This window comes from Corvus hawaiiensis, chromosome 30 (genome assembly GCF_020740725.1).
Source record: "Corvus hawaiiensis isolate bCorHaw1 chromosome 30, bCorHaw1.pri.cur, whole genome shotgun sequence".
NCBI classification, from domain to species: Eukaryota; Metazoa; Chordata; class Aves; order Passeriformes; family Corvidae; genus Corvus; species Corvus hawaiiensis.
Window position 1 is genome coordinate 10,805,684 of NC_063242.1, and position 13,996 is coordinate 10,819,679.

The window sequence follows — 13,996 nt, forward strand, 5'->3', positions numbered from 1 at the left end:
ATTCAGTAAATAAGACTTGGTATTTTTTATTAGTCTAATCTTCCTAAATAAAGGTATTTAAACCTAAATATAGGAGAAAACGGTCTGATTTATTACCACAGAGTCTGCTCCTTATTTATTTTAGTAGAAAATGCTGATGTCATAAAACATGGTATTTGACACATATGATTAATACAGTCCAAGTCTTGTAATAAATCATTGCAATTTTGACAGGAATACCTAATCTCATATATTACAGAACATCTGACTTTTTTTTTTTTGTATATTTTACTAAGTAACCCTTTCCCTGGACATGTAGTAGAAGAACATGCTCTTACATGGTATTCATGTTTCCCTATTAATTCAGCATCTAACACAATTCCAGACCATTGAATTTGATGAACAATGACAAAACAGAATCATTGATGACTTCACAGGGAAAAAAATCTACTTTGCCCACAGCAGTTCTCCTTATTTCTGTGGACAAATTTTCCCTTTTCCTTAGTCAACAAATAGTGTCACCAACATTTAACTCTTTAAGGAAAAATGCAGATTAGCCTTTATTATTGAGGGCATAATCCTTTTCAATTTTAAGTTTCATTTTAAATCAATATGTATGTCTCTAACAGATTAGTTATATCAGCAGCTTTTTGAACTGACAATTTTTTAAATTATCTCTTAGTGCTCTTATTGCTGGAAGGATCAATGAAATTTTACTAAGATTCAATATATATTTGATGTATCAATCTAAGATTAAATTATATTAAATTCAAAAAGTTATTTTTAATAAAATCTGGTCATAAATGAACTAGATATATAGTTAATTTTCTTAAATTATAAAATTCACTATTAATGTACTGCTTTGGGTGAAAATTTTTCCTGGAGTTAACTCCATTTCAAGTTAGAACTGTCACTGATCACATCATATAGTGTTTGCCGTCTACTAAGGAATCTGAAACCACTGAGTCAATCACACATTTTTAACAATGAGAGTGGATCCCACAGGGTGTTTTAATACAGTGACTACCAGCTACAGACAGATGTAACTCTTCTTCCCAGATGTAAAGGTCTGCCTGTGTACTTACTGCAATACTAGGTCTGAAAGATATGTAAATAAGCAAAATTATTCTAAGTGTAATTTCAGGAACAGACAGAAGTGATTTCACTACTATCCTTAGGAAGCAAACGATATTTGGTTTTTTTATGTCACCTACAGATAGATCTTCATGATCTCCATTCCAAATGCATGTGAAACACAGAAATATCACATAGACACTAATTTTGAAGTATTGAAAAAAAATCACAAAATTTTCAACTGCAAGTTCACCAAGCATTTCTACAGACATTTACCAAGGCACATTTTCTTTTCATACCTAATCTAACTTTGGCATGTTGCCCAGTCTTTTTTCCTCCTCTTCCCCTGTATCATCTATCTTCATGCAGCTTCCCAGAAGGATGAGTTGGTTCAGCTCACTGATGACAGAAAGTACACTTCTCAGCATGTGGGAGGGAAGAGAGGATTAATTTTCTATCAAGCGAATGTTTCAGCCAACTCATCCTGTGGGCTCAAGCTTGCAAGGGAAAGGATTACAAGTGTGTACATGGTAAACAGGACCTTTCAGCAGATGACTTCAGCTGCAGTGAAAGACTGTCCTTGTCACTCTGCAGTTGGGAGCCCAAGAACATGGGTAAGATTACTTGGAAAATCTTCAACAGACATCGAATGGCCAAGCAGTTTATTCATGTATCATTCTTCTAAAAGACACACTTCTTAGTGAAAGGCGTTATAGATTTTGCTATTGCTTGTTTTTGTGGTTTAGTTATATGGGATATGATGGGGATCATGAGTAAGTCTAAAAGTATTTTCATGGCTGTGCTGAGCCAGACTAGAGATCACTCTAGTACTAGCCCTATATACTGTTTGACAGTATATGAGGAACAGACAAATAAAGCCATACAATAAAACTTACTACTTTGTCATACCATTCCAGAAATCAGGAGAAAAGGACCTTTTAGAGCTGTAGTTCCCATTACATCTTTATTAACAGCCAATTACATCAATTTGTTTAAAGCATTTATATGTTATCCTTTCCAAATTAAAATACTATATATTTAGTAGGAGTTTACTACAAATAGTGCTTTGCATTATTGCACAAAATTATAAAGTCTTCTGGCTCTTCTCATTCGTCTTCCAAACTCTGATCTTAGGTAATTTATAAACATGTTAAACTGCAGAGACTTCAGTAATAAAAAAACAAGAAGGAAAAAAGAAAGAAAGAAAAGAGAAAATGTGGTCAGTCAGTATCTGTGTCATCTCTCTGTTCTGCATGAGTGCTCAATTTTACAAGTTCTATTTCCTGACCTCAGCTTCGTTAAACTAGAATCTTATTTTCAAGGCCCAGATAAGCTTCTGGTGTGATCCAAATACTTATTAACCTGTAACTCAAACTGGGTTTAGGGACCTGTCTTAACCATTTTCAGTGATTTCTTCTCTAAAACCAAAAAAGGGGGAGATCTTAATTTGGAAGTTGGAAGAAAAATGAAGACCCTTAATCATCAGGAGTGTCTAACTTTTAGTCAATTTTTTAAAATTTTTTCTGCTAAATTGTAGGTAAGAAAGAGACTGGGAGCCAAGGAAGTGAATGAGAGAATGAAACAACCATTTCTTTGAGACAGCAACTATTATTTCTTTGTAGCTAAATTTGATTTTTGTTTCTCATATAGCTAACATAGCTAATATTAGGGCTCTTGATCTTTTCTTCTTTCTGGCAGAGGGTGATGCTTATATGCCAAATGAAGATGAAGTGTTTCAATTTTATCATGAGGTATGCCAGGCAAAGTCAACTCAAAATAAAGGAACAAAATTAAATTCTTCATACATAAAGGTACAATGGAAACATGTTTTTTAATTTGGTGTTCTGGGTAATACAGAGGCTAAGAAATAACTTTTATAGAACTACTATAAAAAATCTGTTAAATTGCTCAAAGTGGTTTCTGTGCTTCTAAAGTACAAAATTTCTGGACCATTTAACCTGGTGTCTGGCATGTTCTCACAGTGTCTCTCAAAGCTGCAGTTAAAGAACTGTAAGTTTTCATACTGGAAACAGTTGTTTCTCTGTAAATCAGAGAGTGATTTAAAACTAAATGCTTCTAAGGATAGTCTGGCTTAATTTATATGGCTTTGGAAGTGTTCCAGCTTAGGCTAAGAAAAGAGTAATATTTCTGATGCTGGTCATTTTGGCTATATAGTGTGTACCATGCTATAAAAATCATCTGCTTAAAGAAGATCTTAACACTTCCAAGCTTATTTCCTGGGTAAAACTACCAAAATAGTTTTAAACATGATAAATCACACTCTCTGTCACCCATTGATATCTGCAATCTACAGCATGTTTAAAGTACAGCATATATGTGAAAATTCTCTCCTCTTCATAGCTAATATAAAAGGCAGTATCATATTAACAGTAGGTTGGTCACATCAAGATTATTTGTTTCTAGGGATATCTGAAAGCACTGAGCATTCTGGGAGATGGAAACATGTATGCAATAAAAGCAGATACGAATGAACATAAATCCCTGGTTGGACTTTTTTTTCTATAATTTGCATCCGAGTTGAATCTAACTGCTTCTTCATGTTTTATGGAAGAGAAAATGTGCTGACATGAATGACAATTCATGGGAATGCAACCTGCCTGACTTGTAGGTCCATGAAAGTGTTGGCTGCCTTCTGTGACTTTAAATTTCACCACTGGCCTCTGATAGAAGGCCAGTCTGAGAGGGACTGTTCCATCAGTCTTCCCATCAGTTTCTTCTTCAGATGCAGGTTCTATTCACTTTTGTATAAAAGGCTGTTTGTGTAAGGGTTTTGACTTTTCTTGTATGGAATTTCAGACATACCTAAGGAGTATAAATTCAGCTCTTGAACCACTCTTGCGAAAGTCACAAATAATAAATAAATAAGGCTAAAATGCATCCTTTATTCTAGAAAATTGGCAATGAAGCATTAGGTTTAAAATAAGGTGTTTGCATATGTTTTATGTGTCATACTGCCTGCTATGATGGGGATCTGGTATAATTGGTAACAAAACTAATAATTTCCAGCAGTCAAGAAAATGGGTAGGCCTTTTCATAGGCCTTTTGATACTAAATGCATAATGGATTAAGTTTGCCTATGCTTCCTTGTGGTATAAAATTTTTTTAAGTGGGTATAATGTTTGACTGTTTTATTTCTTAGGCTTTGTTTTACAAGTAACAAGCAATGATTTATATTTCTTGCAGTTATTTGCCACATATCAGACAGCAAACAATTTCACTTATCTTTCTTTATATCAGCAAGAAATGGACTAGCCTAAACCAAGGTTTTTTATTGGAATGTGAAAGACAGATGGGAGATGAGGAAGACAAAGTTGGACCTTATCCAGTTTTTTATTGCAAGTCATGAGTAAGTATTGTCTGAATGTTAAAGAAATCACTGAATCAAAATGTAAGCATAGGAGTTTTCCCCTTTTCCAGAGTTAGATCATTAAATAAGAAATCCTCCCTTAATTCTGATCCTCCAATGTATTGTAATCCTTTCAAGACATTAAATATTGCTGGATTAATGGTGGTTAGTGTAAAGCTTTGCTACAAAAGCACATTTTTGTTAAGCAGTAGTAATAATTTCCACTTGGAATTCAGATGCAGGTAATTGAAAAGCCAATATGTACCTTCTAACAGAAAATGTGTGACAATACACTATTTTAAAATTCGCTTTTCTTGTTTCTCAAAGCATTCTATAGCCATCCCCATACTTTTGTACATTATAGTTAAATGATTCATGATTGCAAGATGCTTTACAGAAAAGTATATTGTTCATTTTCCTATTTCCAGAGTCTCCCCATTGTCTTAGTGTACAAAAGTAAAAGCTATATAAAGAGTATACAGAAGAAAAAGCCTTTTTTTTTGCTTATTTTTGCAAAATTAAAACTTGCTTTTGCTATTCCCTGTTTATTTACCACTGGTTCAGTTTACCATTCTTGCTTTCATCTTTCAACTTTTAGCCTGCAGACCCAATTTTCTGTTGTTGTCTCTCATTTTTCCCTTTCCTGTGAGCACTGACAATTTGTAGTCAAAATTAGGAATTAAAAAATTTGCAGTGTATCTATTTCAGTTTTCCTGAGTATGTGATTAATTTGATTTGACATTCAGTTCAACATTTACTTCCCACACATTCTATTTCAATATTATTTTCAGTCTTTTTTTCCAAAATTAAACCTAAAACTTATCTTTTACCCCAAATTACTATATTTTTGTCATTCAGATGCAAGGGATAAATATTATAATGCAAAGATATTTTTAGCATTTTCTGACTAATCAAGAGTCAATATAAAGTGAAAATAGCAAATTAATTATTTTTTGTTACAAATCTGTTTGAGAAAAATACTTTAAAATACAAGAAAAAATGTAGTCTTGGATTTAAGTTTTGGGTTCATGTGGGTAGATTTTGATAACACTGAGAGTGGCAGGTGTGGCTTCTGTGAAAAGACACCAGAAGCTGCCCACATGTTGGGCAGAATCAATTCCAGCTGGCTCCTAGAAGCATGCCTTGCTGGCCAAAGTTGAGTCTCTCAGCGACACTGATAGCATCTCTGTGATAATATATCTAAGATAGGGTAAAAAATGCCTGTACAAAACAGCTGGGAGTGAGAATATGTGAGAGAAGCAGCCCTAGAGACACCAAGGTCAGTGAAGAAGGAGGGGGAGGAGGTGCACAGATTCCCTTACAGTGGGGGGCTCAGGCCGTCGTGAGGAAGGCTGTCCCCCTGCCGCCCATGCAGGGCCAAGGTGAAGCAGATACCCCCACCTGCAGTACCTGCAGGATCCTACACTGGGTCAGTCTGTTCCTGTAGGATTGTACCCCGTGGAAAGGACCCATTCTGGAGCAGTTCTTGAAGAACTGCAGCCTGAGTGTGATGAGGAAGAAGAGTCATAGATGCATTGTTAGGAACTCACAACCCCTGTTCCCATTCCCCAGCACTGCTCAGGAGGTAGAAGAGTCAGAGTGAAGCTGAGCTTGGAAAGAAGGGAGGGGTGGGGAAAAGGTGCTTTTAATTTAGTTTTACTTCTCACCACCCTATTTTTTGCAATTACTTGAAATAAAATACATTACTATCCCTAACTCAAGTCTGTTCTGTCCTTGATGGCATTTGGTAAGTCGTCTCCCTGTCCTTATCTTCATCCACAAGCTTTTAATGATACTTTTTTCCTCTGCCCTTTTGATGGATGGGGACAGGTAAAACATCTGTGTAGGCACCTGGCATCCAGCCAAGGTCAATACAGCCCATATATGAAAATAGATATAAGCAATGCCTTCAACTTTAAGGATCCTTAGGAAATTTAGAAGAACTCTCTCTCAATCTCTCTCTCTCTCTAATTTCCAGGTGAAAACCTTTCTAGCAGAAATCTCTTAACTGAAGTTTTCATTGTAAGAAAATAAATTACAATGGAAAATATTGTAAGTTTCTCAATCTTTCTAGCACAGAGAAATAAAAAATTAAGTTGATGATTTAAGAAGCTTGTTTTCCTACAGTATCTAAGCTAGGTATGTAATTTTAGATTCCATAAAAGCTCCTCTTCCAGGTGCTCATTAATGTATGAAGCTGTAACTGAGTGTCCCTGATTGTACTTATTTCAAGACAAGAGTCAGTGGAACATAGGAGTTAAATATTTGCATGTTACTGGAAAAATCCTTTAAAAACTTTGTGGCCTGATGTATATGTTTTAGGTTTGCTGATAAATTTTGTTCAGTTCCATGACTTATCTGCAACTCTTTTTTTTTTCTTAATCTGATTATTTTCTTTAAAAGTTTTGCAGTCAGTGTTCAATACTGAGACAATGTTAGGATTTAACATAATCTGATCTCTGTGACAGCACATTCATTAAGCTGGTTTCCACATAACACACAGAATTGTTGAATAGTGTGGTCATAATTATGTGGAAAAGATGATTCATACCCTGAGAGGTAAGAACATTTACTTACAGGAATAAAATCACACTAAAAAACTACAACAACATATAAATGCCCCACCCAATAAATATCTGTTAAATCTGCAGGTTTTAAACTTACAAGAATGTTTGCTCCTAATTTTCCTCTAGCGATAGATTGCAAATAACTTTCTGCATTTTTAGTTATTTCTTGAATGACTCTTCATATATTCCTACAAATCTAGAAAAAATTACTGTGCTTCTCAAACATAGTATCATCCTATACTGGTCCACTATAGAAAAGTGCATTTTTGGAACAATATGATGGAAGGAATACAAGGCCTTCTTGTGGTGATCTCTTTATCCATTGCTTTCCCTATTCTGCATTGTTGTCCCCCCCCCCCCCGTTTCCCTGCCCCTAGTTCTGGCCACTCCCTCGGGCTCTCCCTATTGGTTCCTGTACCCCAACCCTGCCCAGGTACCGCCCCTGAGCCCCTGAGAAACCCCCCCTGCGCCGGGACCACAGGGTCTCTCTGCCTCTGGGGGATCATGGGGACGAGATGTGATTAAAGTCCTCTCAAACCCTCATGGGAGGTCCTTCTCTGCCTGCTTTGCCATCACTGGTTGTAGCGCTGCTAGCTGCCGGAGCAAGAACCGCGGGGCCGTCCGAAATGGACTACGGGAGTGCAACCATGGTCGCACTGCCCTAAGCAGCCCCGCTGAGCTCACAGGAAAGCTGCAGCCTGCTAAGCTGAATCTTGCGACTACAACACTTTCTGAAATTTCTACTGTAACCTGTTGTAACAGTGTTGGACAAGATGGACAGAATGGTAACTAGAGGGAAACACAAGCAGCAACTCTGCAAGAGTACAACAGAACAACAGACATGTCTTACTGTGTCAGATCATCCATTTGTCGATCTTCAACATTTGCAATAGGAAAAACAAAGCTGGAAGATACTTTTTGCCAAGCCCTTTCTCTGGCTCATTCCCATCATACACTCCTATTATCAACAAATGTTGTTACAGAAATATTAGAGGATACACCCCTGAAGATGAAAAATTATAATTTATTATAATTATTTTGTTTATTGAAAATGGTAACAAAATTACTTTTTAAAACTTATGTAAAAGCTCTTTTATCCCTAGGTCCAGAAACTGCTTTTAACAAAGTAGAACAAGACTGGTCCTTTTGTGGGGTGTATCTCGTCAAACACCAGTTAAACAACCATGATATAATGCACAACATAGTAACATTGTCAGACAGCTAAAAAGGAACTGGACAGAAATTGAAATAAACATTCCCAGCCCATATTTCACTCAATCAAGTTCAGACTATCAGACTGATCCTGTAACGCACATTAGCAAATCACAGTTTTCTCAGATATATTTTTTTCTGTTTGTAATTTGTTCATGAATCACTGACATGGCATCTTTCCTTCTGAGCTGTGATTGTTACATTAAAACAGGCAATACTTTTAATATGAATGCCTAAGTCGTATCCACATTTAATTTCTATTACATTTTGTCAGTATAATAAATGTCCCTGATGTTTACAGAAAACTAATCCTGAAGATCTTCATGTATATTGGAGTCAATGGAAAGATGATTTTTGAAGGAAGGAACAGTGATTTAGCGATAGTTCTAACTGAGAAGATACCCAGTAAGGTTTTCTCAGAAGAAGAAAATAATTTAGAAGCTTTTACTCCATAGAATAAATAAAAATGTCAGACTTAGATGTCAGAATAAATTATTGGCCAAAGCAGATGCAGATCCAAACATATAACCTAGTAGGAACAGAAAAACAGGACTATTTATTTTTTAAAATATGTTTATTCACTTACTTAAGTATGCCATTTACTATAGTTCTGTTATTGCCTTCCTGCATGGTTACTAGCAGTTTTTCAAATTAATGTTATCTGTGAAATTTTCAAAGCAAATATGTTGGATAAGCCTTCAATTCCTGCTGAGCACAGACCAACTAATGTGACATTGCCTGGAGGTAAAAGCATCATTGTTCTGCATGCTTTCGGATATGGCTCTGCTTTCTTTATTTAATCCAAGGTCATTATTTTCAAACCACAGCATGTTCTCATGAAGATCAAATATTTTCCCAAGAAGGAATAATGGCAGCATGGTACACTAGAAATTAAAAAGTTAAAAGTCATATAAAACATTGATCAAAGGAGAGAAATGTTGTCAAAAGAGGAAATTATATTTTTATTTAAAAGATTGAGCTGTTTACACAGGGGAACAGATAATGGTGAGATACATTTTAGAACTAGGGAAAAATTATTTGTTTCTTTAGTATCAAAAAAGATTTCATTTTTCTGTTGCTGTTTGCTTTTCTTTAGTTTGCATGCCACGCCCTATTCTTCTCTCCCCGGAAAAGACATTTAAATGGTTTATGTTGAAACATCTCGATGTTGGAAGATAAGCTTGATGCTTAATATATAAATATTTGTATCAGTATTATTCTGAGGTTAAAAATTTAGGTTATGTTGTTGGATAAAATGCCAGTTCCTTAGCAAATAATTGCTGCAAAATAGAAGGCTGAAAATAAAATATAAGTACATCATGTTCCCTGTTTTATGCTAACATATTTATCCATTTCTTAACTGATCTTGAGAAAAAGAAAATGAATTTTCATTCTGAATGATGAGTACTCTTCAGAAGAGTAAAAGATTATAAGAAGGAAAGTGGGTGTTAAGTGAAGTAGGATGAAATGAGCACACGAAGACTGAAGGTAAATAAGGAGTTTTACAGGAATCTAAAAAAGGCATTGGGAGATCAAATGCAAATATTTCCTGTCCTTCTGAGACAGGGAACTGTCCTGATTTTGGCATCCTGTAATTACTATGTAATTTCAAGTACTTGCTTACACCAGTGTGTAACACATTCCAATATTTCCATTACCGATGCTGTGGTGATTTGTTAATGATTACTTAGTTCAGACCTGCAGATTCCTGCATCAGCCTTGTTGGATAAAATACAACCATAGAAATAAACAATGAATAATGGCTTATTTCTGAACTTGTGTGCTGGTTTACCTCGAGTTTTGCTGTAAACCTTGCATAGGTCACCGAGCTATGAATATCTATGTTCGACCATCTGAGAGCCTCCTGTATTACTCAATTCACCCACAAAAGTCTGAAAATCAAACCAGTGATACTGCTCTAGTTTTGAATCCTCTGTAGCCATCCAGATAAGCACATCAGAGATAGTTTAGATGCATTTGGTGTGGGTTTAATGCCTATGTGCATCCTTGGTCACCTGTAACAATGCCATCTCTTCAATCTACCTTAAAATCCTTTGTGGTAATATGATCAAAGACTATGCACTGATAATATATGCACAGACTCTTAAAGCCATCTAAAGGTCACAGCTATGCCAGCAGATAAGGCCTAAGTCAAAGATTCAATACATTTTTCATACATGCATTTCTCAATGCAAACATTTCTAATAATGATCATCCCAATTAAAAGTGTATGCATCTAATTGAGGCTCCAAAAGAGCTTTTCTGTGTGAAGTGTTTTCACATGCCTTTTTTCTTCTTGTCCCAAAGCACATATGTTCAAAGAGATTTAGCAGGTGAAAGAGTGGGGGTTTGGTGGTTTTTTTAAAGAATAAAATATTAAACATAAAATATCGGCATCACAGTGGTGTAAAATGTGATTATTCCATTTTTGCTTTGCAACATTTTGCTCTTGTGAACTAAAAATGCTAGAAAAACATTATCATATTGAATATTTTAATTTTTAATTTTTCATCTAATTATGAAGTAGAAGAGATTTTTTTTTTAATATTCCTTTGGCATTAAGGAGTATTTGGCATAATTACATTCCTAGTAGCTTCCAAGAATCTACTCTTTTGTGGCAAATAATGGAATGCAGGAAGGTAATTTCTGTCAGATGCCTGTTCTTTTGAAATAGTGATTTTCGTCACCCTGGAATCTAATTTGAACCATTCTGAAATTACAATTATGGTGAACAGTATTAGGATTTTTTGATTCCTGACACTAATGCTGTTATCTTTATGGACTCTCTTGTCTAATCTAAAATACTTCAGTGTTAGGAATACAATTAAATATAAATATCACTGTATTTGAGTAATTACCTATTTAATTTTTTTCAAAAATGGCACCAAATCCTATTATGAACCACCAAGTGCATTATAAATTATCCTTATTTTTTCTTCCTTTTTAATAGTTATTGAAATGAGATGATGCTGGGGGGGGTTAAACTAGCAAATTCCCAGGGCTGAAGCAGTATTACTAATGTCTTGAATCATAAATGTTAAATTACTTGATATAAATTGACAAGAAAGTCGATTAATGCATTAATTACCAATACTGTGAATCTTAATTAAGTGATCTAGAATTAAATTTGTACTGTAGCAAACCACTTGCATTACAAATAAAGAACCAATGTATACATAGAGATAAGTAACTCTGAGGAGAAAAACCATGGAGCTGCACATCTTCTCATTTTAAAATCAAGAGAAAATTAAACCTTTGTAGATATTCCTTCAATGAGTAAGAAATTGTACTGTGAGAAACATTAATCTGTAAATAAATTTCTATAATAAGAAAATAAGAAATTATGCAGGAATTAACAGGATAGCTGTCAGATCAAAGGTTCTGTCTGACTCTGAAAGAGGACAAATTCCACCGATTCTAACAATTTTTTTCAGACTCCAGTATTTTCAGAACTCCATCTGATTTCCATATTTTTCCTCATGAATGATCTGTATCCTTATCTTATAGGAAAACTTAGAGTAAAATTACCATGAGCTATATATGTTCCCTTGAGCACTGGTTTCCCAGTCATACACTTACTTTATTCCTAAATTGGTAGGAAGGTATCTCAGAGGTAACTATGTTCCTAAAGTATCAATTAATCACAGAATTAATCAATTAGCATACAGAAAGAGGAGAAGGGGAATAGAGGCTTCAAATTATCAGGAGACAGAGAGTATAGGATTCATATATATCTTTATCGTTAAAGTTATGAAAACAGATATTCGGCAGGTCCTTGGTTCTAAATGGCTTCTGAGGAACAGAAACCATGAATGAATGAACTGGAGAAGCAAAAAAGGAAAAGAGCATGGCAGTGAATATGCATGAAAATGCAATAGGAGAAAAAGGGAAAAGAGTTTGAGAGGTAGAGAAGCAAAAGGGGGAGGAAAAGATCCTTGTGTTAGAGAAAGGAGAAAGAGCTGTGAAGGCAATCATACAAGAGAAACTAAAGTTGACATTAGGAAGTTCTACTAAGAATAAAATACACATCTTATAACTAGAATAACAATAAACCACCGAAAAACTCAGTGCCAGTGAAAAACGGCATAGTTAACATACACGGATGTGGTTATGGATGAGATGCCATTCTTTTCAAGTATGATATGAAGATAGATTAGCATTTAATACGAACAAGTATGATGAAGCTCTGAATTTCTTTTAAACAATTATAAAACCTGTGACTAGCACTGGCTGGAGCACATCCTGCCTTTTGCCATGCTGTCTTACAGGCTGGCTGCTGTACTGGAGTTATCCATCCTGGCTGCCTTATGCCTGTGTGGAGACAGGACATGCCTTACATCAAACTCAGTATTGAGCTTGCATGTCATTAATTATTTTTCCTTTACCACCCTACCTTTTTTTTCCTTATGTTTTCCCTTTGTACTATAAATCCCAGGTTCATTAAAAACATTGGCTGGAACAACACTCAGTTTAACAGGAACTGAGAATTTACTCAAGCAAATCTCTTAATTCATTTCTCTTAGCTATACCAGATTATACACTATAATAATTCTGGGACAGATTTCCAAAGGTGTTTATGTATTTGATTTCCATTCAAATAGTTAAATCTATAGAATTTAAGTATCAAAATATTTTTCAAAATGTATTCTTTGTTCATATTTTATAAGATTCCAATTTACCTTCCCCCCTCCATACAACCGGCTGTCCCTGCCCCACAGAAAAATCTACAAAATTAAACCAAAAAACAAACAAAAAACAGTGATTCACATATGTTGAGCTCTTGAGAAGCAAGAAATCTAGGTCCAATAAAATAATCATAAAATCAAGAAAGTATTTCCTATTTCCTTCATACAAGAAGATCAATATTCATCATATGTTTGCATAAAGTCAAATGCCTTATTAATTTTTTCTTTACTCATACATGTATGTTTCTATTTAGCTTTCTTCATCTCACTCATAGGGATAAACAGTAGGAAAAAAGTGACCTTGCTCTTGCAAACACACAGTAGGGGAGGCCTTGTGTTTTCAGCTGTTTGATAGATGAAAGATGATCTAGGGTGAAAAACCTTTTAATATTTCCTTGTGGTGACAAGAATTTATTCTGGGCTCTGTGGCTTAACTCCGTCTATGAGACAGTCAGATGCCAGAGTTTCTGAACAGCCCAACTTTGACTTGACAGTATCTAGATTTACACTTCTTTTATGTAATTTTAAAGTATATTATTGAAAATGCTTAAAAACTTTGAAGTAGAAATTTTGAAACGTCAGATTTTTTTAATTACTGAACAATGCCATTCTTAGCACCATCATACTTTAGAGGCACAACAATGTTGATTTTTCTGTTATTTAATAGGACTGGGATGAAATTTTGAAATTCTGCCTGACAACAGGAAAAAAAAGGATGGAGACAAGAGAAGAGAAAAAAAAGAAAAGAAAAAATAAAAGAAACAAAAAAAGAAAAGAAAAAAAGAAAAGAAAAGAAAAGAAAAGAAAAGAAAAGAAAAGAAAAGAAAAGAAAAGAAAAGAAAAGAAAAGAAAAGAAAAGAAAAAAGAAAAGAAAAGAAAAAAAAAAACAGAGGAAAGAAAATTGTTTTGTGATTTATAATTTTCAGCCTCTACACAGGCAGCTGAAACATACAAGAAAGAATTACATCAACAGATGTTTAAAAATACAGTATTATCAGTATGTCCAGAAGTATGTGTTATTATCATGTTGAGAATATAAATATATAAATCCTCCAAACGCTTCTATGCCTTTTGAATTCCCTATTGTGTTCTTGAAGACAGTGACCCAATTT

General features: G+C 34.7%; 1 long non-coding RNA gene across 2 annotated transcripts in view; it reads left to right on the forward strand.

The window, feature by feature from the left end:
• LOC125318615 overlaps positions 1-13,616 on the forward strand; it is a 131,884-nt gene extending 118,268 nt beyond the window's left edge. Inside the window, exons 3-6 of one of the 2 annotated variants that reach the window (XR_007200448.1) lie at positions 1,423-1,667; positions 2,752-2,864; positions 4,258-4,420; positions 13,552-13,616. This is a non-coding gene — a long non-coding RNA (uncharacterized LOC125318615). The remainder of the gene's footprint in view (positions 1-1,422; positions 1,668-2,751; positions 2,865-4,257; positions 4,421-13,551) is intronic. The other variant, XR_007200449.1, reaches the window with a different exon arrangement.
• Positions 13,617-13,996: the final 380 nt, after the last annotated feature.